The sequence below is a fragment of the Danaus plexippus genome, chromosome 6 (assembly GCF_018135715.1).
Source record: "Danaus plexippus chromosome 6, MEX_DaPlex, whole genome shotgun sequence".
NCBI lineage: Eukaryota > Metazoa > Arthropoda > Insecta > Lepidoptera > Nymphalidae > Danaus > Danaus plexippus.
Genome location: NC_083540.1, coordinates 4,174,708 through 4,200,991, shown reverse-complemented (window position 1 = coordinate 4,200,991; position 26,284 = coordinate 4,174,708). Strand labels below are relative to the sequence as shown.

General features: G+C 29.5%; 1 pseudogene; it reads right to left on the bottom strand.

Annotated features, from left to right (window-relative positions):
- LOC116779056 (lachesin-like) overlaps window positions 1-8,146 on the bottom strand; it is a 61,754-nt pseudogene extending 53,608 nt beyond the window's left edge.
- Between the last annotated feature and the right edge of the window lie 18,138 nt (window positions 8,147-26,284).

Genomic DNA, 26,284 nt, shown 5'->3' with positions numbered 1-26,284 from the left:
GTGGTATCCAGTGGAGAGATTGGAAATATCCTTGAAGTTACCAGAAGATTCTGATACTCGAGATTGAGCCAGTTTTTTGTCAAAGGAAACAATTATATAACTTCTTCCGTGATTTTGATGAGTTAATAGATATTTTGTTTCTCTATAAGATTTTTGAATTTCCGCATGCAAAGTTATAAACATTACCGTATGGCACTCAGGTTCTGGATTACAAAATATTAAAAAAAAAAATTGCTAGCTGTCGAATATCTGCCAGCTTTCGCATTTCTTACATTTTTTTTAAATATTTTTATGGATTGTTAATATTTTAATACCATGAAATATAAACGAATGTGAAATAAAAAAATAAGTTCATATTACTCCTATAAACATACATTAGTGAAAAGCATCAAAATGAATTAAACAGTGGGAGACCGGTGCGGGTAACACGAAACTCAAATCCAACGCTGCGGTTTACATTTGCGTGTGATCTCTCTTGTCTTTGGGCTTTTAGTTTGAAGAATAAATCTTCATACGATTGATACATCTTATTATAAAAAATGAATTAGTATAACATACAGTACCAATTAGTTTAATATAGACCAGAATTTTTAATACACATCATTTATTTATAAATGTATTTCTCTTTTGTATGATATTATGTACTGCAAAATTTACAACTTGACTTTGGGGTGTTAATATGAATTCATCCGAGGATTCATATTATTGCAGCGATATCCAGCGGAAGCTATAATTAATGGCGGTGCCAACGCGTTTCCTCCACTTCTGCATGTATTGTACGGCATTATCGCATTAAACAAAGCCTAACAGTACCCATTCATAAGTTACTTTTAAGTTATGCGCTCGGACAGTGTGAATTATTTTCATTTGCGAGGAATAGTTCTGCAAGTAATAAACTTTTTAGGATTATCTAGAATGTTCCGTTAATGTAATTCTATGAACAGAAGACATTTATCTGTAATTTTTTCTATGGTGGTGGCAACATTTTAAGCTTCTAGAATTTATTTTTTCTTTCTATTTTATGGATTGACCATTCGATACTCATGAAGACATATTTTTTAAGGAATTCAACAATCAATAGTTGGAAATGAGAATTAATATATTTTTAAATTTTTTATAATAAACTTTAAATGATATAACCAAATTATTTTCGTATAATAAAAATATGAAGTATTTATAATTATGATCGACATAAAACTTATTGGTGATGACATTTTCAAATAATATTTAATAGAAATATAGCAGCTTATTATGTAACATTATACTTGTTTTAAATGCTAGCATAAATAAAGCCATTCCAATGAACCAAAGTGTTTCATCAAAAATTAATACATTAATTTCAAAACGAACTCGCTCGCCATGCCACCATTAATCAGACAAATGTTAAATTTGACACAATATACACAAATTAATGTATGGTCAACTGAAAACATTACGGTATCGGCGTTGGCAATTTGAACTCATTTGTAAGAGTAGCGATTATAAACCAGTGTAATCAGTACCTTCGTGTGGCATGATCTCAATTTACTTTGCAATAAAGTTATTAGTATACACCGATTGGTGGGCATGTAAAACTTATGTTTATTGGCCATTGTTATCCTTAACGTATCAGCAAACTTGAATTGTATAGTCAAAAAAGTAATATTAAATTTTGTAGATTGATCTTTTTGATACCAGCTAACTGTGAATACGATACTTAATCTCTTAGATTTAGTTTCGAAAACTATGCGTGTCCCTTTTCTTATTCTACATTTGGAAACAGTTTTTGTTGCTTTTTATCAGCCTTTTCCTAAGCTTTGCGAATATTTGATAAGGTTTTACCTTAATTAATATTTATTTAAATTTTTTTCCGCTGTCTTCGGAATTAGGCTCTATGAGAAATGTATAATGTGAGTTAATATAAAAGATATTGTAAACAACCGGCAGCTACCTCTATAGTCTGCGTCACATGACTTCTCACTAATACACTTGTCATCCCTTGATACTATAGTAGCATCACAGAATTTCGGGATGAATTGTAGTCTTCGCTTTATTCTTATGTTCAGGCTACATAAGTGTGAAGTTTCACCATAGTTAAAAAAAAAACAACAAATATCCATATATCACTACGAAAATTCGCATTAATAATATTAGTAGATTATTCCTTACGGTAAAGCTGTTTTTTGTTTTAATTGTATAAGCTTTGATTTTTCACTTCATATTCATCAAAACATTTGTTCAAAATGCATACGAAGTCCAAGTTACCTTTGTATAAATATTATATTTGTATACATAATATGTATATTATTTTTACATTAAACATCAATATTAGAAATTAATAATCTGTGTGGAAAATTATGTAGGTAAATGATTTTGTCGTATTCTGAATTAAAAAAGATGTATACGACAAAAAATGCAAAGTTTTTCGATGAGTAATTGTCAAAATATAAAATAATATGTACATATGAATAAATCAATAAAGGTAAGATTATTGAATTGTAAAAGTTATGAATCCATAATTAATTGTAATCATAAAATCATTGATATGATAATTATTAAAACTATAAAACATAAATTCTGCTGTATTATTTCAGTTATTAAATGTTAGATTGTTCTGACTCCTATCAAGTTAGTAATCCCGTCTGAGGGTTCAAATCAAGTATAAATCCCTGTGTCAGCTAGTTTAGTAAACGACAAGTTTCCCGTAATACTCACACAATGGATTAGTTATGATACTTATGTTAAGACAACGGAGCAAGACGAACATCACTTATCTTTGCCAACAAATGAATAGTTTATATATTGACACGGTGACTTATGCGTTCCGTTTTGGTAAAGATATAAAATGAACTACGATCTTATAGCTTTAAAAATATATGTGAACTTTTTCGGTAAAAATATATTTTGAGGTCTAAGACTTTCGCGACTATTATTCATTTAAATGAAACTGATATATTTTCGGATATACTAAGCGGATTTTATTATTTTTAAAATTATGGGATTATGTAGTTTAAAAAATAATTAAATCCGCGTAGTATGTACGAAAATATATTAGTTCCATTAAAAAAATATATATTTTTATGAAAAGTTATATAGTCCCAAAATATAATACTTTATTATTAAATAAAAGGTGCTACACAAAATCTATACTTGAAATAGCTAAAACTTTAACCATTAATTAAATCAGTCACAATTAATGTAGTGTGTGTGATTAAAATGTGTTACTTGTAATTATTATTATTTCTAAATCTATTGAAATGACCTAGTAAAAACTAATTACAGGGTTGTATGAATTAGCTAGAAGTAAACAGTAGGACAATATACATATACGTATATGCAATATAGAGAAACAATGTGCAATAGTGGATATTCTGTAATTAATTTCAGCGTCAGCTGACTTAATGAATGGCGATTATGCCGTGTACCACAAAAACTGCTCTGTCATGCAATAAACGTCAGGAATAGACAGTTTACAATTCAGTTGATATAAGTTTGGGTTGAGGTTCTAGATGTCAAAATTATAAACAAATATTGACGGGGCCATTAATTTTTGGCAGATGTTGACTGACGCTACGTTTTTATTTTAATCTTGTAACAGTTCGCTGCTGGCCAATAAAGAATTATTCGCCTACTGTTGCTATAAATAGAATGTGGATATGTATTTTTAATTATTCCATTGCGTGGTTGATGTTTGTATTGTTTTATTCCATAAATATATTTCGTAAGAAGTGTTTTTTATTTTATTTTAAAAGTCAGCCAGTTTATAAAACTAAATAACTTTGAAATATTTTCCAAAATGAATATTTCAGATCATATGTTACAAAATTTAAGTTTTTGAAAAATTAAAGGACTAATTGATTATGATTTTTGGACCACTTTTAACACTTTTTAAAATACAAAAGACTTTATTTTTCAAATTGTTTTTTTGTAAATTCCAACAGCATCCAAAATTTTCTTTTTGCGAAGTTTTTACACAAGATTATGTGTAGCATTTGCTGTGTACGATTTTAATTGATGAAAATTAAAAATCATGCATGAACTTAATTTTACGAAAACGAGCGTAGAATTTTGAGGACGTATTTTGATTCGTACAGATTTTATTTTTGTTTATTTTACGAACACCGAAAATTTATCTATGACTTTATGTTTATGTAAGTAGTCGTGTATTTTCACAAAACTTAGTTTAATCCTTACTATATTATTCCTAAGAATATTTTTTTTTCGTATCAGGTATTAATTAGCTCGACGTTAGAAATAATTTATTTCAGGAAATGGATTTAGTAGCTGTAATAAATAATAATATTTTTGTATACTAATAAGGATTATTATTTCAATATTTTTAACTTTATTCTTGTTGTAATCTTTTACATATATTATAAATATGATGTTGTTAACTAGTTTAAATGTTATAGCGATACAAAGCCACAAACATTTACAAAACTTTACTGGAGCTCGTGGTTACTATAAAAAGTATGAAAGTTAATTGTATTTTACTTCAATTTACAGCGAGTGTTGTGGGAATTGGCACTACTCCAGAAAAAATATTAACCTTTTAGAGAAAATACACATTTGGAACAGGTTATCTAATTTGAGGAGATTACGATGAAAATAGACAATTGCAAGCCTTATTCGGATACTGGGCAGGAGAAAATTAAACCGAGAACCGAATTACTCACAAAGTTAATTGAATTTGAGTTTCAAATTTAAGAAATACATTTATTTTAAAATATGACTTTCTTAGATGGTTTCGTGATATAATAAAAAAGAATAAGTTAAATAAATTTCTTTCATTAAGAACATTTATCATAGAGGCATAAAATTCATGACATTATTAAGTTTACATTACTTTAAAAAGCACTTTTATATTTATTATGCACAATCTCTACATTTATAGTAAAGAACATGTTTTAAGGATTCGTTTTATCTAACTTAATCTTCACAATTTACTGAAGGAAAACTACACGTTAGTGTTTAGGAAATCAAACTTTCGTAGACGATAGACGGGGGAGAGACTAAACTTTATCGAAATGCTAAAGTATGTTCAAGAGTTTATTAGTATCTAATATAGATAGTATACAGAGTAGTATTTGAAATAGCGATATTATCATTAAATTTAAAGAAAATATTTTACACAAAAATAAAATAAAGAAAATTTCGCAGAGAAGAGGTGACGATCGTTATATTATCTCAAGACTATTCACCCACTGGTTTTAGTCAATACCTTTGGTTTTAATATGTAAGTAGGCTGAGAAACGTTTTGGTTATATATGTCCTTATGCCCACTATTGTTTAAATTCTAGCAGAAAGCACTTAATTTAAAAACCGGAGTATAAATCAGCGGAGAAGTATGTGTTCAGATAAAATATAGTACATTATTACTATTCTACCCTATTGTTAGGGAAATAAATGTAACATCAGATATCAGTAGCTTTTAAATTACTTCAGGAAACATAGCCTGAATCGTAACAACAAATCCACTTAGCTTTATTTCACACACTATTAAGATAGGAATAAAAATTACATTTATTACCAGGGTGTAATGGAATTTTATTACATCCTGGTAAAGATTAGCGCTCTAATTAGTTGGTTATTAAAAGCTTTAAAATGTAAAAAGCTATTATTTAAAGAAGTTGACATTAATGGTTAGCTGAATTTAATTAAGGTTTAGTGTACAAGAAATTTATTATATATATTTTGGATTATGATACACGTCATGTATTGAATTAGCCGACAGTTTTTTTTATAAATTTTACGAGTTTTGCAGCCTCAAATTAAATAAACACATAGTTAAATTTTCTGTTCAATTATACCTTTTGGTAAGTTTTGTTTGGAGATTATACTAAACCATACTAACTTAAATACATAGTATGATAATAAGAGTAATTTTGATTTTTAAGACTTATTAGATTTGTAACGTCATTGTTTGAATTTACTTGTCATTTAGAAAACCAATATTGAATAATATAAAATATTTTTTGTTTGTTTCCTCAAAAAATAAATTATTTTGCTTTTATTATTATTATAACTTTTTAGCTTAGACGGAAATAGTTAAAAATACAGTTTGGCGTACATCTAAAAGGTTCTTATTTATGACATTGAAATTATTATATGAAATAAAAGCGTTCTAATATACCTCATAAATATACATATACATAAAAAATATAAATGCCAACATTACAATAATCTATATTTTTTGGGGAAAAATCTAAATTAAAAAATAACAAAATAAAATTTCAAATAGACCAATAGAAGAACCAAAATAATTTTAAAATCTTGGTCCACTTTGGTAATTATAATAGCTTTAGAATATTTTAAAGCATAAATATATTTGTATTTTTTTTCCTTTCACTTTCATCATAATTTTCTCCCTCGAGACTAACCAGTTGTCAAAGATTTTAATTTTTTTCTGAAGTAGACTTGGCGTTTATTCTTAGATAATACTAGCTTTTGTTTTAATTATTGCCCTTGATAAATACAAAATTTTGTATTTTAATTTGATTTGTATTTTTATTTTTTTTATTCAAAATAAAATACCTTTTGACATTGCATGCATATTGTTGTATACCTACTTTATTAGAAACAAAACTTTTTCGAAAAATTCAAATATTTGTATTATTATTTTTACAGACCAACTTAAGTTACTATTATTATTACGCAGCGTATTTACTCTAATGATGTAATAAAAAAATGAATATAACTGTTATCTAGATTAAGTCAATTCTAGAAGATTATTTAATGTCTTAGAAAATTCCCATATTTTTTAAATAGCTAAATATTAAATTTATTAATGATTAAAAAATTTACTATCTTAGTTTGTTTCAAAAAATATACTTGAAATACATGGACATCATCCCAACGTTTTTTCAACGCTCTTATATACAAGATATTCATATAAAAATTGAATGGAATATTAAATTATGTTGGTGCTCATTTTATATAAAAGTGAAAAAGAATCTTATTAGGCTTTTCAAGATGCTTTTAACTTAATGAATAAATAAATCTATTGACTCTGATATGTTAAATATCTTATACTCTTAAATTAATTAATTTTTTAATTACGTTAGAATAAAATACATTGATATTATTTTATGTTATGTTATAAGTTTTTATTATTCTTAAGTTATTTTATCTATTGATTGATTTTATGGGGTTTTGGATGCTTTGTGTACGTTAATTAAATAATGAGTTCAAAGAGCGCACAACGTAAAAGATAACGATACAGTTTAATAATTTTAACAAAATTTGAATCAGAAGAATGCTTTTAGAAGGTTGCTTTTTATTTATATTCATAAATAAAATTCTATAAAAATATTGTTTGATCCTTATCCGTACAAATAACTTTTATAATAGGATTGTATCATTAAGTACAATAATGCATAATATGACAAGCTCTCTTCTAGTTAGGAATCTCTTAGAAGAGAATATGAAGCATAAAAAATATATAAAGAACATTCATACAATTTTGTATAGTATTATCCAAATTATATTTTCAAAAAGTGAATGATTTTGGTTACAAATATAATATTTGGTATATGACTAAAATTAAACTGAAATTAATTCTAACTAAATAAGTCAAGTGGATCAAATCAATTCAACGTGATTAATAATTAGTACACACAGTATTTTAGTCATACGTTGTTAAAACCAGGTTCTTGACATATTTATTAGCAGAAAATATGGAAAAAAAAATTGTTCTATGTTTCATAAGCTCGCACAAATTTAATTAGAACCTAAACTGATGAAATCATTTTTATAATCTTTTCGAAAAAAAAAAACATTATTTCAAAGATTTTCGTTAACGGTGAAAAATAATATTTTTCTGTGTTGGACAGATTTCTAATTATGACATTATTATAATATAATTTTAATTTGTAATAACAAATCATTATACAGCTGTACTAACCTCTTATCGTCGCTGAATTCATTTAGTAATTAAACTACAACCGTTGTCCTCAAACATTCTTTTCACAACACACATTACTTTTCACTCAAAAACTTTTCCGAAGTGTTGAATTCACATTGACTGTTAAAATTCAAATGTTATTGTCATATAAGAAACAATCCGAAGCAGTCTTTCAAAACACTGACAACTATGTTCGAGAGAGTTGGAAAGTTCCGTGCACGGATTGTACAGACTCGTCGCGTTGCCCAAGTCGCACTGGCTTCTGAAGTTGTGACTATGGCACGCGGTAACTGAGCGACATTCAAACGATGCAAGCGCGATTCATGCGCGGATGACTGAGTAGGAGGAGTTTCTTCAAAAACCACGCCTACCAAGGAGCTACACATTTCTTTTTCAATATGTGTAATTCAATTTAGCTTATGTCTTCGCTGGGAAAGTTGATGCCCTGTTGTCGTTCAACACAATGTTTTTTATGTAAAGTGTAATGTAGTTCGTGAAGCGAGTCGGTTCGCGTTACTACTCCTTGTGATTTTCTCCTGACTTTTTTTTGTCAATTTTACGTACAGCTGCTCATAACTTGTGCTATAATTTAAATTTGAAAACAGAACAAGTTGTTGTATATAATTTATAAAAGTCATAAAGGGCGTTGGTTAAAAATCTGTTAAAAATAAATCAAACAAAGTCTGTAACAGAAGAAGATTAAGAAATCGTTTGTGTATTCATTTATAACAAGCAATATTATTTATGTATTACGTACATTACAAAGTACCTATAAATCCACCCCAGTAACCCACAAACCGTGGCCGCAGTAGCCACGGTATACGCGGCAAGTCTTGTAAAGGAATTCACTAAATTATAACAGTAAATTAAGCGCTAGTTTCATTTGCGTTACAAAGTGAATTATGTGTCGGTGTCTTAGTTCTGTCACCGCCAAAGTTACTACGGTTCAAAATTAATACAGTACCATAAGCCAACGTAATACCTCTACGTCCTCAAGACACCCATCTTGCCATATCAAATTTTATAATTTGTTTCAAAGAATTTATAACCTTATTTTCTGGGCCTAAAGAATCACACTTAAATACCACGGTGGCGACGTACGCGTCTCCGTAAATATTTTAATGATTATTATTTAATGTACACCTATTTGTTTAGTGTCGTGTTTAACCTGTCTTAATGACAATGACATGTATAAATTGCCTGATTAAAATATTACACTGTCATGACATTATACAAGAGTGATGTGAAAAGCATAAGCGTTAGTTTTTAAACAATTTTCAGAAAAATCAGTACATTTAATCGAATGAAGACTTTTCGATGAATACAACTTCGAGAATGCAATATAATCCGCGTAAGTTGGCAACACTAGATCGACTTCGTATTAAAGAAAGCAAAAGGAGGCCGATCAACTCCTCCCCGGGGGCTCGTTTTACTCGAAGCGATTTTCGCGTCTCGTTCTTATGATTAAGTCAACTCTTGCGGGATTCGAAACTGAGTCAGTGGCGCTTACTTGTTCCTGTAATTTTAACCGAGTCCAAGAAATTAAATCGCTCGTATTTTAAATACTGATACTAGAAAATAAAACATCGCTGTGGAATTTTAGTTGAGCAAATTAAAATTAACTATGGATCAATATGACATTTGGTTCATTCCCTTTGAAAGTAATTTTAATAAATTCATTAAGAAAATTAAATCTTTAATCAATAATTAAATTATATGCAATCAAAAAATTAATAAGCAACTAAAAAGTAATTATTACAAACAATTTACTTTATTGCAATTCTTAACACGATCACCTTTTAAATTTATACATACATACAATGTTTTAACCTTTTGCAGACAAAGTCTGATAAAATGTTTAAGTTCTTTGTTTATAAATAAAACCTAAGAATTCATAAACAAAATTTTAAAACGTTCTTAGTTTCCTAAAAAGTAACTAGAATAGATTTACCTAAAGTTAATACCACTAATTACTACAGTTATTTTTGGCTTACTAGTCATAATTTTTTGGTACTTTTTCGAATAGTTGTGCAACCAGTAATTACTTTTCTAGCCTGTATTATGAATGCCACAAAATTATTTCCATATATTATTTTTTTTTACATCATTTTACAATATTCGTACTTTAAATGCGGTTCCGTACTTCTGATATAAAGATAAGAAGATCCAGTGAGATCCAGTTCTAATCAAGTTTTATAATAATTATCAACAAAGTTAATAAAATTTTGACCGTTTCAAATACATACAAATCAGGTCCCACGGAGTGACTTAGAAAATAAAGATTCAAACAAACAAGTTAAATTGGAAATAAAATTCAATTACATATGGCAGAATATAAAATATTTCTGATGCTGAAAAACGCCGGAATAGTTGGCTAAAGGATAGTAGATTAAATATTCACGGTATTAAAGAAAAATATATATACAGCATACATATATATGCTTCAACCTACTTTCAGCCTACGCTGGACTTTCGTGTTACAATTGATCTATATATATGTATGGTTATAATTGGTGCGAAATTAATCTGAAAGTTCTTTTCATTATCAATTTTCAAAATCAACTCCATTACATATTATATATGTACTATAAGCAACAAAATATAATAAAGATGTATAAGTCCTATTTAAATATATGTTTTCAGTATAAATTGAATATTATAATTATTGATATAGATCTATCGTATAGAATAATAAATAAAGAAGTGCCTGCTTGAAATTTAAAATTAACAGTTGTTTACAAAATTATATTAAAATTTATTTTCTTTGTCTCGCTGTCGGTCTATTTATTCTGGTTAATCTTTGGAAGTGCTGGATCTCTTTTGACGAAAATTTTATTAGCAAGATATGTTATAAGGAATAACTGACATCAAAGAGGAGAAAGTTCTCAATACTACCTAGTGTTTGTTAGGCTGTTACTTCAGCAATAAAGGCCGATTTTCTAGAAGTATGAATGTGATTGAATATGAATGAAGGAGTTACAAGAAATAAAATAAAACTTCATAATCATGACAAGGATTATTTTAACCGGGGATAATTTACGGGCAAAGCCACAGTCACCAGTTGGTTCCCAATAAATTTTTAAGGTTGTTTCCGTAATAAAGTAAATAACATTTAAAAATAAACTTTATAGTAAATATTTTAATAAAAGCAGCATTTTTTAAAATATTTATGCGGTAGCCAAAAAATTACCACCTTTTTGTATGTGTTAAATGTAGCGGTTTTCATTTCGGTAAGTAATTAATCGATTGTTTGCCATTTTGTGATAATTAATGTTGGCGTATTTGATTTGTGCTAATTATCGTGATTATATTAAAACACCAATTTAGTGCCATTGGTTTATTTGGAGAATGATAAAAATTTTTGAGTTTAGTAATTTGTTATTTGAATACGCAAATAAATTGATTATTGAAAATTTTAGGTCTGATGTAAGTAATGATTGAATATTTTGAAACAAGGTAATTTGTACTCTACTCTAATAAAATGAAATTACATAATATATTTGTTATTTTTTTATATTTTCTAGCTACTTTAGATGTTATGAGTTCACTGCATTATTATCATTATGGATTTTGTTCTTAAAAAATAATGGGCTACTCTTTTCTTTTGAAGTCGTGATACCCTGGAGGTTATAAGGCCCGCCTCTTATACGTGAGGGCGCGGGTTCAAAACCTGGCAAGTACCAATGTCTTTTTCGAGTCATATGTACTTTCTAAGAGTATTTAGAAACCACTGACAGACGGTATAACCACAACCCCAGCAGGGAAACTGGCTGGAAGAGGATACAGCAAGTCTTGGGGTCTAAATCTAAGCCCCAAAAAGTGCTAGTGCCGTAGGCAAGGGGAAACCACTGCAACTATCTTCCCAAGAAAGTCATCATGTATACAGATCACTGACACGTGATGACCACGACGAGTCTACAAAGACTCTTTTCTGACTCTTTTCTTTTAAAAATGTGTCCTTGCATCAATAACTTACATTACTTATGACGATGACACAAAATACAATAGAAAATTATTTAAATTTATCTAATAACTGCGAGACTCCAAATGCTTTTAAATTCATTCATAGATATATTTGCTATTAACTTTGTGGCCGATATTGGGTCTATAGTCTGCAGATTCCTTTAATACAAGTGTCCAGTCAATAAATTTTGGAACCAAAATATTAATGTGGTTCATAATTTATCTTTTCTATGATTAGCTTTTATACAAATAAGAAAACAGAAGCTGAAGACGTAACAATCAAATTTTATAATATTTATTTTTGTCAATTCTGTTTGCGTCAGTAGTTACTCCTATATACGTAAAAATTGCCTCTATTATTTATTAAAATTTTTTATTGTTAAAATAAAATCTATTAACTGTTGTTATTTTATAAAATAAAAATAGTGCAGTTGCCATATATATTTGCATTAACAAAATTAGTCTGCTATTAATATCAACAGAAACAATTTACTAATAACATTCTTAGATACGATGCATTACAACGTCAGTGAACATAAAATTAATAATTATAATAAATTATTTTTAACTTTGCACAAAGTTATTAAAACTAACATTAAAAGTAAGTGTGGGTAAGTTTTATAATCATCCGAATCTGGGTCCATAATTATTAAAAGAAGATCAAGTGGAATCCTCGAAGAGAAGTTATCAGATGTACTTTTGAATAAAGATTTTATTTATTTATTCCTTGTTGAACGAAAAATTAAGAAAAGCGTCACTTAATGCCAAAAGCATTTTACTAGAATTGTCGCTAGTATAGACTAGTCAACATTAAAGAAGATAACATTGGTACGAAACAATTAAGAGATATAAGAGAAAGAAACAGTAGCACTGGACTAAATTAAATTATGAAGTGAAATAAATTTGACTTATACATTTGATATGATATTTAACCTGATATAGGAACAAACATATATACGTAATCTAAATTAAAACACATAAATAAATAAAAAAGCAAATAAAGCATCTTCAAGAAATTGTACATTGTTCCAGCAAATGCTGTGTTAATATCATCCTTAAGATCAATCTGTTCGGAGTATGTCTGATAAGTTCTGGTAAGCCAGAGTTGAATTGCGTAAAATGTGAAAAAATTCCAAAGGTAACCAGTACGATTCACAATAGTAAAACGTGTGAGTCTTGCTGAAGAACTAAGTGGTAAATCATGAAGGTTTCCCAGCAAATGAAGTTTAGTTTTCAAATACTAAAGAGATAAAAAGATCGTTTAGGGGAGAGTATAATTGATATAACAATCTAGAAGAATAGACCCATTAAGGCAGAGATGGATTTCAGAAAATATGCCCTTATTTCTGAAGTCTGAAAATAAAGAGAATACAAGATTTAAGAAGGCTCTCCAACTTATTTAGTTTATTTTTTAAATTCTTGGACCAACATTCATCAGCATAATCAAAGACACGTATGGTCAGTAATTGTACTAGCAGTTTTGATTTGAATGGGTAAAAAATGCTTGTATCCTTAAAAAAACACGAAGCGACCCCGTGACTTTGTTGCACACCTCATCAGTATGATTGTCCCAGCTCAATGAGTCGTCAATAAAAAGTTCAAAATTTTTAAATAACGACGCGTACCAATTTGGTGTGTTTTTGTAAGCCATCTGTGGTAATTCTAGCGTCGCTAGTTTTCAATTGCCTGACATTTATTAGGATTAACTGTTAAGCTGAACTTTATACACCAATCGTAGACTGTCATTGATGGCCCCAATTGCGCCATTAAACCTATTAGGAGAGGTGTGTGTAAAAATATAGAGGTAGAGTGGATGGAGAGTGTATAGCCGATAAAAGCAGGTAAGATTTATAGTAGTAAAATAAATAAATGAAGAGAAAAGGAGAGGAGAAAGTATACCTTGTGGTACACCGCAAACCAAGTCGAACCAATCCTATAAGGCACTGTATAAACTATAAATTATAAAATAAAAGACAAAATATTATTAGCATAAAAGACAGATATAATTTTAGGAACAGTGAAGTTTATCTGAGTGTTTTTTTTTTTAGATTTTACTTGTTAGTATGATTCCTTATATTTGTAAGAATAATTTGTACATAATAACATTATAACTATTAGTTTATTTAAGGCAAATACTGTCCATATACTCGTACTTCAACAGTTAACACCTTCAAGTAATTATTTCATTAAATGCTCAATTATCTATAAGTACACAAGCCGATGATCTATTTACGGTCACCCCACTAGATTACGTGATACGTACCTTGATGAAGAAATATATAATTTGTCTTATACTTTCTACAGCAAATATAAAAATTTAAATTCAGTAAGTGTTGAAAATTATATGTTTTTTCCAATTTTGTTATAATTAAAAAAAAAATATCAATTTTTTAGTTGTCTGACCTGCTGTTGATTATATTTTACTTTTTAAATGTGATTTGGATATCTAATTCCTCTATGCTAAATTTATCCGTAGTTATATCCTCATTTTTATATTTCATATTCTTAGCGAATAGCTTAAGGTAGCTTCCATGCATAACGAAATGAATATCATAGCGACTGTAAGGCTTTAACTTAATAATAGTGAAGACAATGACGTTTCTGAGTGTTATTTCAATTATTGAAAGTTATTTAAATATGACTATTTTATAGGTTTCATGTTAAACAATAACATTAATATTACATTCTTTAACTAAAAAATTCTTTGCCTTATATTTAATTTCGGTTCTGTTCTAAATGGACGTTCTTATTTAGTTTCAAGGCTGTTTTGAAACAGTTTAAAATATCCTCTTAATTTATGCTGTTCAATTCGTGTGTAAAGTCCACCCACACCCAGAGGATGGCTACCTGGAATAAGTGTTTCGCTAGTGTTGGACACGAATTCATTAAAAAATCATTAATAGTCAGAAAATTAATCAACCATGGTGGAGATTAGTTTCAATGATTAAATTTTCTAAACAGACTTATTCTTTTTCTATGAAAAATATATCAGTAATACAAGCTGAATTTCAGCAGTAATAAAAAATTACAACTAAATTATAAATATTATATTTCTTTGTGAAATTCTTTTCTTCCTTATTTTGTTTCAAAATAAAATGTAATATTCTAGTAACACGTTATTGTTTGCTATAAACAAAATCCCCCGTGCACAATATAGTATCATGCATTATATGCGTATGATTTATTCCCATTGTTTAGACGTCATTATTTTCGAAGGGGTTCAGTTATATTTGAAAAGGTGCCTGGCATGATTGTGGGTATCGAAATGCACTTAAACGTAATAGCATTATTACAAGTGTTACAGTGAGTAGTTCTAAATCTAAACCAATCTAGATAACGGCCGGTCCAATACAAGATATTAGCATATTCATAGATACTCCTTACGTAATTTTGAAGTCACTCTCTGAAGCAAAATAGCTTAATTAAGAGCTTGTATAAAGTATAATAGATTTTTCATGCATTGTATTATATATAAAGTCGTTGACAGAAATTGTTTTTTTACTAATGCAAAAATTATAAATTCATACAAAAATATGCTTAAATGTAATAGAAAATGAGTTTAAATTTATAAAATAAAGCAGTCAACTTACATTGGATATTTTTAAAGACTGAAGACATTGCGTGTTCTGGGCGAAGTAACCGTAGAACTGAATAAGTAAATGCCAGGTATAAATCAAGTTAATTGCATCGGAGAACCTCCTCGTATGAACCAGCAGCCTTCGAGTACAGTTTTCGACAGACTGCATTTACTATTCTCTTCCGGAACCTATCTATTGTGCAGATACTTATATCGATCCAGAAACTTAGTTTCGTTTTGGTTATAAAGAGAATATTCATAGTCAATTAGTGTTGCTTTATAAAATAAATTTATAAGAGAACCTTTTAAAAATAGACGTTGAATGTTTTTTTTAATCCAATGGCTTTTTAATGTCTTACATCAATATCTTTTTTTTAATGTGTCTTTGTTTTTAACTTAAAAATGTTTTACTTCAAAGTTATAAAGATAGTTAAATTTAACAAACACAAGTATGTGAAACTAAAAACTAATTCATTAAATTTTTGTGTAAAATCTTGTAGTCTCTTTAAATGTAAAAGAAATGTAAATTAAAGAGAAGATTTGGATATTTAATTTTACTATCCAAATAAGTAATGATCCAAATCTTCGTTCCAAATCAAAGTTAGGAAAATCCAAAAGTTACGTGTTTTACTGGGTTCACGATCAGAATTTTATTAATTTTTTGTATAATATTCTGAATAGTTATTCATAAAACTTCCTGTTTAAATTATTTTTTACATTCACATAAGTCTCCATTAAAAATAGAATTCTAGTTACAAAGGGCTCAATTAAATTGAAATTATTTCTATATATTTTTTACTTTTTAATTATTTTTTAATTAAACTTTATTAACATCAAAGATATCAACTAAAAGAGCCAATATAGATCGGAGCCAAACTCAAACTATCCAGCCGAAAATCCTAAACTCGAGTTCAAAACTAATAATGTAAGTACTAATATAGATTCGAGAACAAAAACTATTAGATCCTCCTTGGAGTTGTTCGGATTTCACGAGTGCCGTTCGAAATTTATATTTAGATACATACTGTTATTTTTTTTGAAAATAATAAACATCTAAATGTTTGTGTAAGTTTATGAGTATTTTGTTTTAGAAAATTATGAAGTCTGAAGCTGTAATGAAAATTTCTTAGCCTTAATTGAATGAAAAAAGTAAACACAAGAAAAAATATTAATATTTTTATAGAGTTCTTAGTTTGGCTTTTTTTGCTGTGTTATGATGATTTTTATTTTACAAAACTAGTTATTGGCTGCCCTATATTATGATTCTCTTAAAGCTGAATGCAGTAAAAAATTCTGGTATTCTGTGATAATGCATAGCTATCATCCTACTTAATGGTAAGAATATAATATGTAGCCTAAGATTTTAAATTCACTTTCTCAGTAAAGGATTATTCACTCTTACCCTGAAGCACTGCAAATTGTAGGTGTCAGGGAACACAGATTCAGGCAAACTGTTCCAATTGTTTAAATGAGAAGGAAGGAAGAATCTCAATAATATAAAACCTACATATCAATAATAATTTACGAAAAATCATTTTTTGGGAGAGATAAAGTACCTTATAGTAAAAATGATGATCATATTTCAAGATTAAGGTCATTGCAATTTGTTGCTATTACAACATTTATATTGGTACCTACAGGTGTGCACTGCGCGTCTGTAATATGTTTGGTCTAAGGGTATGTAGGCAACAGTTGGTTTTGTATTATTGGTATTATATAAGACTCAGTGTCTTCATATATTTTATACCCTTTTTTAAATTTTGTAGCATTTACCATAAAATTATTTACTTATTTAAATAATGAACTGTGATTTTTACTTTATGGGTATCTTTATCCCAATAAACACATTCCTGCTCTATTCAGCATTTCGAGGTGTTAGCTGTTAAAGTTTTAAACATCCCGCTGATTTACCTAATCCCTCCTTACTCAATTCTTGTCCCAACCGAGATAATTTTTGTATAAAATTAAAATATTTCTCATTTCTTTTATGTTATATTACATAAAGTTAATATAAATGAAATAAAATTTTTACTGATTTGTATATATTACTTATACTGTTGATTTATCTTTGCCGGGCTTAGAATATGAAACAAAGCAGAAAATTTCGCTCACATATCAGAAATAGAACTGTGAGACGAATGAGCACAAAATAGAACTTGAATCTGATGGAATATTCACGTAAGAGAATCATAATTTGTTTTTTTTTAGAGGACGCTACCGAGTTAAGTGTACTGTTTAAATTTTAAAGGATATTAACAGTTATTTTATGTAAATCAAAGTATTTAACAGAACGGATAAATAAAATATATAAATCTCGCCAAAGAGCCAGATTAAAAGTGTTTGGTTGTGCACAATATTTTTTGTTATTTATTACTGCGTGTGACAACGTTTGATATATCGAGCCAATTCATTTGTTCTAAACGTTGTTGACAGTTGCAGATCTGGCATTAAAAAACGTTTTTATCTCAAATTGAACACAAAGTAACAATATCAATCGCGAGTTCCATGGTTTTTTGTTAATTTGGAGCGATTGAAATGTATTTAATTGAAAACCATTCACAGTGTATAAAATATATAACCTTGATACACATTTAAAAATTCTTCATTTATTTATTTATTTAAATACTAATATAAACAATAACATTTCTCTACTATAGCCAAGCAGTATTTATATCAGAATGCTTGTCTATACTTTACAAAATGTACTATTTTATGTTTTAAAAAATGTACTACTTTTATATCTGACTATCCTAATGTCAATTATATGAACACCATAAACTCTTCCTTCTCTTATGAGTTCCTTATGTATACATTATGCCTCATCAAGGTGATGTATATAATTTTAAAACTATATAAGCCTTCTGCTGTTCCTTTGAACAAACTTTCAGTACGTAAAATAATCGCCTTTATGAAGTTTTCGTAGAGGATTACAAAATGGAATTCTTTTATTAAAAGCCAAATGTACGAGTCTCAATTAAGCACGTTGTCCATATTGATGTATCACGGTACTTACTTTAATTTTACAAATAAAGGCAAACACAACTTTTTACACGACCATTTCTGTAAAAATTAATTTAAACTTTAAAGAAACCTATAGGTTCTATAACAATATAAAAACGGCTTATATGTATTATTTGAGAATTAAAAATGTTTCATCGTGGTTTATTATTTGATTCTAAAAACATTTTACAAAATTAAATTGCATTAATTTGTCTTTTCTCTTGTTTTAGTATTCGTCGCTTTAATCGCACGGACAAAGTATCGGAAAAGTTGTTAAAGTCAATTCTTAGATATTAACTGTGACCAAAAGGGTAAAATTAATTATTTATAATAAGTTATAAAATACGCGGTCACAATAATTGTGTTACTAAAACGGATTACCAAAAGGAAATGAAGCTGCGAGAAGATGTATTCGAGTCGCGACAACAAATCCGGCTCATGATTGTATTATTAAATTTCAAAGCATTTTATTGCATTATAATTCTGTGTCTGAGCTCCAATTTTTCTTTTTCCACGTCCACTTCAGCTCATTTTGCGTTTTATTTTATTTCTTCTTTTTATATCTAATTATAGTATTAGTATTTTATGGAATATGATTTTATACTGTTAGTTAAATAAGAAAATTACATGTATAAGAATGAAGTCTTAATTTTACCTTATTATCAATGTTTTATAGATGTATTCCTTTTCTTTTTCCTCGTGACAATATTTTTCATGTTATTTATGCCATTGTGAAATTAAATACATCAGTTTCTGTTTCAAAGAAAATACTTTAAATTGTAACCGTTGATATTTAAGTGTTTAACAGATTCATTAAAATTTTAAATGACTTCGCACTTGTGATGTAAATATTTTTAGTGACACTAATAATTTTTGTGATCGGACCCATATTAGAATACTAGAAAATTTTAATAAAGTTGGTAATAGAACCTGTACAATAATGAGATCTAAGACCTTCGTTAGTATTCATTTAAATGATTACATACTACGCGTATTTTATTATTTTAAAAACTACATACTTCCGACGTTTCGGTTTCTTTGCAGCAACCGTGATCACGGGCAGACGAGAAGCGAATGTCTATCAGTTGGATTTGTTATTTATCATCTACCGCCCACGATTTCTTAATTTTTTGGTTAATTTCTCTGGATGCTTATAGATTGCGCTTACGTTGTCACGGGGTCCTGCGGTGTGGTCACAATCCTGCGGTGTGGTTTTATGTTTTTAAGGAGGGGGTCTCACGTTTTGGATATATTCCAGCCATCTTCTCTATTGAAATCGAGATGTTTTTTTAATTTCTATAGCCTCGCGGATTAAACTCGGTATGTACCTGTCCATGAGTGAGGATCTGTGGTTTATCAAATCGAATATAGGGGCCTGGTTTGTCCATTGTGTGTTCACACATTTCTGACTTCGACGCGCACCTATTTTTAATGTCTGAGATATGTTCCTTTACCCTCGAGATTAGAGTTTGAATAGACCAGTTTGTTGTACAGGAATAGTACTCTTGATAGGCTCACTTTGTGTGGTTGGTATATATGTCGATCGAAACCATCTTCAAGAAGTTGCCTAATCTGTCATTAACTTCCTGCACATATGGTAATATGACAGGTCGTCGCTCTACTGTTTGTGGCTTCCAGTGGTTCTTACGAAACTGGCAAGGCACGGGAAGCTTGTTGGTGGTGAGAGCATATTTACATGCTGCAGCAAGGCTTCTAGATGGTCACAAAGGTGTTGGACTCTCTGTAACTAAGATTGGCAACGGTAGCTAACTGGTGGTGGTGTGAGTTATCATTGAGATACCTATCCGTATGTGTGGGTTTCTTATAAACAGTATGTTCCAAATTATTGTCATGATTCCTAATGACAAGTATATCAAGGAAAGCTAAAGAATTATTTGCCTCTAATTCTATAGTAAAGTGAATCTTGCTATTGATAGACGTAGGGTGGTTCAAAAAAGCAGATATATTATTTTTATTTAAAATTGTGAAGGTGTCATCTACATACCGTTTATATATTAAAGGTTTTATTGGAAGAGAGCAAAGGGCTCGCGCATCAAAGTCCTCCATGAATATATCAGCGAAAACGGGGGAAACCGGTGAACCCATTGCCACTCCATCTACTATTATGTGGAATTTATCCTTCCACAAAAGGTAGCCAGATGTTAGGCAATGTTTTAGTAGCTCTGCATATTTTATAGGCATATTGTTATCCTTTGACTTATTTCTTACAATCTCGTTGCAGTCAAGAAGTGGTAGACTAGTGAATAATGACTGTACATCGAAATTGACAATACTGTCATTGTCTGCTAATTTTAAATGTTTTATATCATTAACAAACTGGTAGGAATCCCTTACAAATTACTTTGTGTGATCCTGACGTAGTGATAATATCTTCGAAAAAAAAAATTGGCCAGTTTAGAAGTTGGTGAGTCAATCTGGCTTACAATTAGGCGTATGGGAACATCTTGATTATGGATTTTAGGTAACCCAAACAATTTCGGTGGTTTTGCACACGATGGCACGAGTGATTTGATATCTAATTTAAGTTTCGTATAATGTTTATTTATAAAAATTTTTGTTTCTGTTAAAACTTTAGCTGTCGAGTCTTTGAAAAAAGGATTGAATTTTGCATCAGTGCCATCAAAATAACCGTTCACAGACATTATCTGTAACGTTGGGTAATGTCTTGATAAGTATCAAGTCACGAAAGAAGAGTCTGAAGCAATCCAGCAGGATGTATCGTATGTCCTGCGCCGGAGCAAATTGTCTCGAAAAAACATCTCTCGTCAAGAATCAGTTGATCTCAAACACCTTCGCAACAATTAGGACCTGACTGTCCTCCGTGCAGATAAGGGGAAGGCGACCGTAACAATGGATTCGTATCCATTACTATGATAACAAAATAAATGAAATTCTTTCAGATAGTTCTATTTATAAAAAAGTTAACAAAGAATAATTCTTTTAGGCGTTTATTACAGCCCGAATCTTGTAATCGACTACTTCCCTTTGTTTAAAACTCTTATCGACCAACTCACCCCATTTTATAAACATACAATAGTAATGGGCGATTTCAATACTTGCCTCCGTAAAAATAACTCTAGATCCTCTCATTTAAATTCTATAGCCACCGCTTCAAATCTTCATCTATAGCCTTATAGCATTCTATAGCCATCGCTTGGATCATATCGAAAAACATGGTCAGTGTCCCGCCTTGGCTCATATATCCTTCTGGTTTCTTGTTTTCTTGTTCGTGGATAGTGTGCAATTTCGTATTTTTAAATATTATCTCTACTTTGTCTATTAGTTTTTTTTAGGTCTATTTCCTTTTATGTATTGAGTTAATCTACCAATGTCTGCTCTAAGCTTTTTAAAATCGTATTCTAATCTAAATTGCCAAGCTGGCTTATGATTCTTTTTCTTCTGTAATGCTTGTATCTTCTACATTTTCTGACTTTATTTTATAGCCAAGTTTTGTTATTATTACTAAAACAAAACAATAATAATGTATGTAGATGCAGTAAATCGGAATCCAATAAGAAAAAAGTAGGTAGTATACGATTATTAGAGGTGTAAATTAGATCATAAAGCAATTTACTCTCTTTTAATTGCGGTAATTTTGGTCGGGTTTTAGGATCAGTACTTTGAAATTTTGTTAGTGTTGTTTCTAAAAGATTCTTTAATTCTTAAATGTTTTCTTGTTGTGAAATTTCTAAGCTTGGAGTGTATTCTACTTCTGTGTCGTGAAGTAGCGATTTCTTCCTCAATTATTAATTTATTTCTAATTATTACTCTCTTTGATCTGCGATACATTGTTGACTTACATTCCAATCTGGATATTGTGTTTTAAATTTGTCGAATAGCCGTTTAGGGTGCATAATTTTATCAGTTTCTAATTTTGTAATATAAAGATAAGTACGCTTAATAAACAAGTTAGCTTCTTTGTCCCACTTCATGCGTACTCTGGGGTTACCATCTTTTGTGGTCGCAGGTTGTGAGCTAGAAGCTTCCTGCGAAGCATCCTCAGTTGGCCTGTCAATACTAGTGCTAATAACGGGTAAACTATGTTCGGCTGTACATAATTGTTCGGGGGAACCTGCCTGCTCAGTCCCCCATTGCTAGAGGATTGCATGTTGTTATACCCAGCACTGGCTCTAGGTGTGCCCCAGCGACCCCCGGGTAGCGGCCCGATACGTAATCTCTGTGACCTTTGCTCCATGATGAATGAGTTACCATAGCCTTGTTCGCCGCATTAGTTTCAAATGTATGCGTGTTCGCCCCACACGTGGTCTGTGTTCGACTCGGACGTAAGGTTGGATTTTGGGGGTTTATTATTATTATTGTTATTATTAAATATATGTATACACATATTTGAAGAATCACCAAAACGCCTTGAATTTATATGAAAACACAAACTTTTGTGCAAAATAGACATTTACAAAGAGAAGAATGATTTTTTTAAAGACTGATTACAGTTTTCAACTTTAATGTTTAATTTTAGTGTATTTTCTAGGTTATTCCAAATGTAACCTCTCAGGTGAAGGTCTCGTGGTCATTTTGTCTATTCCGAAATCTATATTTCCACTAGAGTAATTAATTTTGTAGCTACGACCTGAGTGCAAGGTATTAATTGATTATATATTATATAATATTTAATATACATGGGCAAAATACATCACAATGATTCTAAAATATCCGTTATATTTTTTTTCTGCAGTCAAAGGTGTGTTTTTACTATGTATATCTCCATAATGCTCTTAAAAATATAATTGTAACTTTTTTCTTTGCCAATATGTTTCAATTAATAAGATACACATTGTTGTTCTCTTATCACTTAGAACACAATTTTTTTTAAAGAAATTACGGTTTTAAGCAATGTGCTTGTAAAGTGTTTATTTTTTTATTTTTATAATTTCAATAACAAATTGTCTTGTGACAAAAATTTGTTGTCTTGGTCGAGTTATTCTTGATATAAAAAAAAAAGTCTATTTTATTAAATTATTCTAATTTTTTAGTGTTTGTTTATGTAACAGCAATAAAATAAAGAAGAGTGATTTATTTAAACAAAAAAAAATCATGACACACCTTAAGACCTTGTAACAAAAAAAAAGTTAAACAAAAAATTTAAAGTGGTAAATAAAATCGGCTCAGAATTTTTCTTTGTCAAAATCTTATATCTAGCAAATAAAACAAGATATATATTTTTGCATTTATTTAAAAAGGGCTCTTAATTTTGCAAATCATACTGTTTTATTTGTGCGTCGGCATCCAGACCAGACATATTCCTGTATTCGCGAATTTTAAAGAGCGTTGAGTTAATTGAGCTTACGGTTTCTTGGGAAACCAACAACCCCAAAGACCATGCCACCAAGGTCAGTAAGTATGACAAGGTCACTAAAAAACTCACTGGGAATAGGTTGGTCGTAAATTTGTACCCGGTAGAAGTGGGGGCGAGAAGTTGAACTGCTGATTTTCTCTACAACCTATTGACTTGAGCCTGTTCAGAACTAACATCAGTCTATTCTTGGAACGTGCGTCGAAAGCAGCCCTAGTAGGTTCGTTTCAAATTTGGTTAGGTAGAGAGAAGAGCTTGGAGGAGGTGAGTGATTAACTTCTCAGACCTACACTGTTGAAGCTCCTCTTCCTGGAACGCAAAGGACCTTCACCCGCACGGTGAATCCATGGAATGCTGAAAAGTTTCGTAACTAACTGTTTTAAATAGTCTCGTGTTTTTTTATATAAAAAATATTATATGTTTAGAGAGATTAATACAAGTTGAAACACAGGTTGAATCTATAACAAGTTCAGATAAGGATCCAACTTTGCAGATACCAGCAAGAAAATTAGTAGTAAAAATGTTTTAAAACCAAAATTAATAAAGAATATTTAATCGATAGACTAAAACATAGTTGACGTGTATTGTTTTTTATAACGATATGATAGCAAACCATATGCGGAGAGGACAAGTTGTTAAGGCACCTGTGGTATCTACGTTGATGAAAGCCATCACCCGATTATACTGCGAAAGAATATAATACGGGAACAATCAACATGACTAGCCCAGTGGTATTGCAACCTGCTATGACTTTAGTTTAGTAAATGAAAATTATGCAGACAAAGTTTAAAATAGCCCACTTAAAAAAAAAAGTATTCTATTTTTAAAGCAGTCGGTGTTATAAAAAATATTATTGAGCTATTTTACAGATAAATTACTGGATGGTATTCAAATAAAATTCAACATTTAATACTTTGCCTTTGTCTAATAAAATATTTTTGTTTAATTTAAAGTTATTCAAGAATTAATAAATCAAAAGGGTTTAGAAACAACGAATATTTTCATCACTATATTCAACAATGTATTATTTCTTGTATGTATCAAAAATCATTTAAATATCTAATGTCAGCATGACTATACACAGAGTATAATAAAGTTATTAGTATTTATATCATAACACCAATGTGAGATGTATATCACAAATGAATAGAAATGTGATTACATAAAACATTTATTATATTTATTAAAATCATGAATGGTGTGTTTTTTTTTTTACAAAAATATCACATTTTTAATAATCAATCCAACTTCTCCCTATACTTTCATTGGTGAACAGTAAATTGTTAGTTGTTAGTAGTTATACTTGTAACACAAGTATGTAGCCAAAATAAACAAGTTATAAAGACGAAAAAGTTGACAATAACATCACCAGTAGTCCAATATCAATATAATATACTGCAGAAACGTAACGACTTGACAGTACCTAAAAATTATCCGTTAAAAGTTTTTTATTGTATATAAAACAATTACACTGAAATGTTTAGGTTGTTTTGATTTTCTGAAGCTATCGGTAATGTACTAAATAAAATTCATTATTGGCATAACCTAATAATTGTTTTTAAATGAAATTTAAGATATTTAATAAATAATAATAATCTTTCGAAAGTACATACACTCGGGACATTAGTAGAGTTAGCTAGTTAGTGAGACGGCAATCCTTTTTATAATACTAGTTAATGTACTGTCACATTATTTTGTTCTACGTTTCTTCAGATTGTGCATTAAGTTGGGGTTTCTGTTCAAAAATCGATTTTAAAACTATAAATGAAAAAAAAAATTTATGAAAGCGACATCTGCAGAAACTCATGTAATGGAATTTCATATTTAACAAAAAGGTTTGAAGCTGAAACGAACCATTTATTCAAAGCTTACGGATTCGCAAACTCACAAAACTTATTTTATTTAGTTCGCTAGGTGGCTCTACTGCGGTGTTTGAGTGAGAGCGCCATCTGTTAACATTTTCCTAATTTATTGTCAAGGGATGTCGTAGAAGCCTGTAGCTTGTCAAACGAAGTAGATACCTAAGTTAATCCTTATAAATAAGAGATGTCTTCACATATTTGTTTTACTGTTTCTCACATCAAAAATTGTATAAAACTGGAACTATTTTTGCTAGGCCACCGGATCCTTACGAAATAATACAAATATATGCTCAAGTGTTCAAATATTTAACAAAATTGAGTGGAATTTTTCATAGATAAATTATAAGGCTTGAATCATATCGTAAAACAAAGGTAAGATTATATTTCTAGCAAATTAAATGTAAACAATTTATATAAAAATATTTTAATGTTCCATAAATAAATAAATTACATATGTATATGGCAAGTACTTTGGTGCATTACTTCTCGTAAGTGATTTATGTCTGCGCTGAATAGAAATAGTTTTGTAATATCCTGTGTAAAGTTTACATTGTCGAAACTTACCAAATTCACACTTAATGTGTAGACTTAAGGATTATAAAGACGTTTTAAAACGTTTGCTGTTTATCTCATACACTCGCTCTCCGTATACGTGACAACTCACGTAA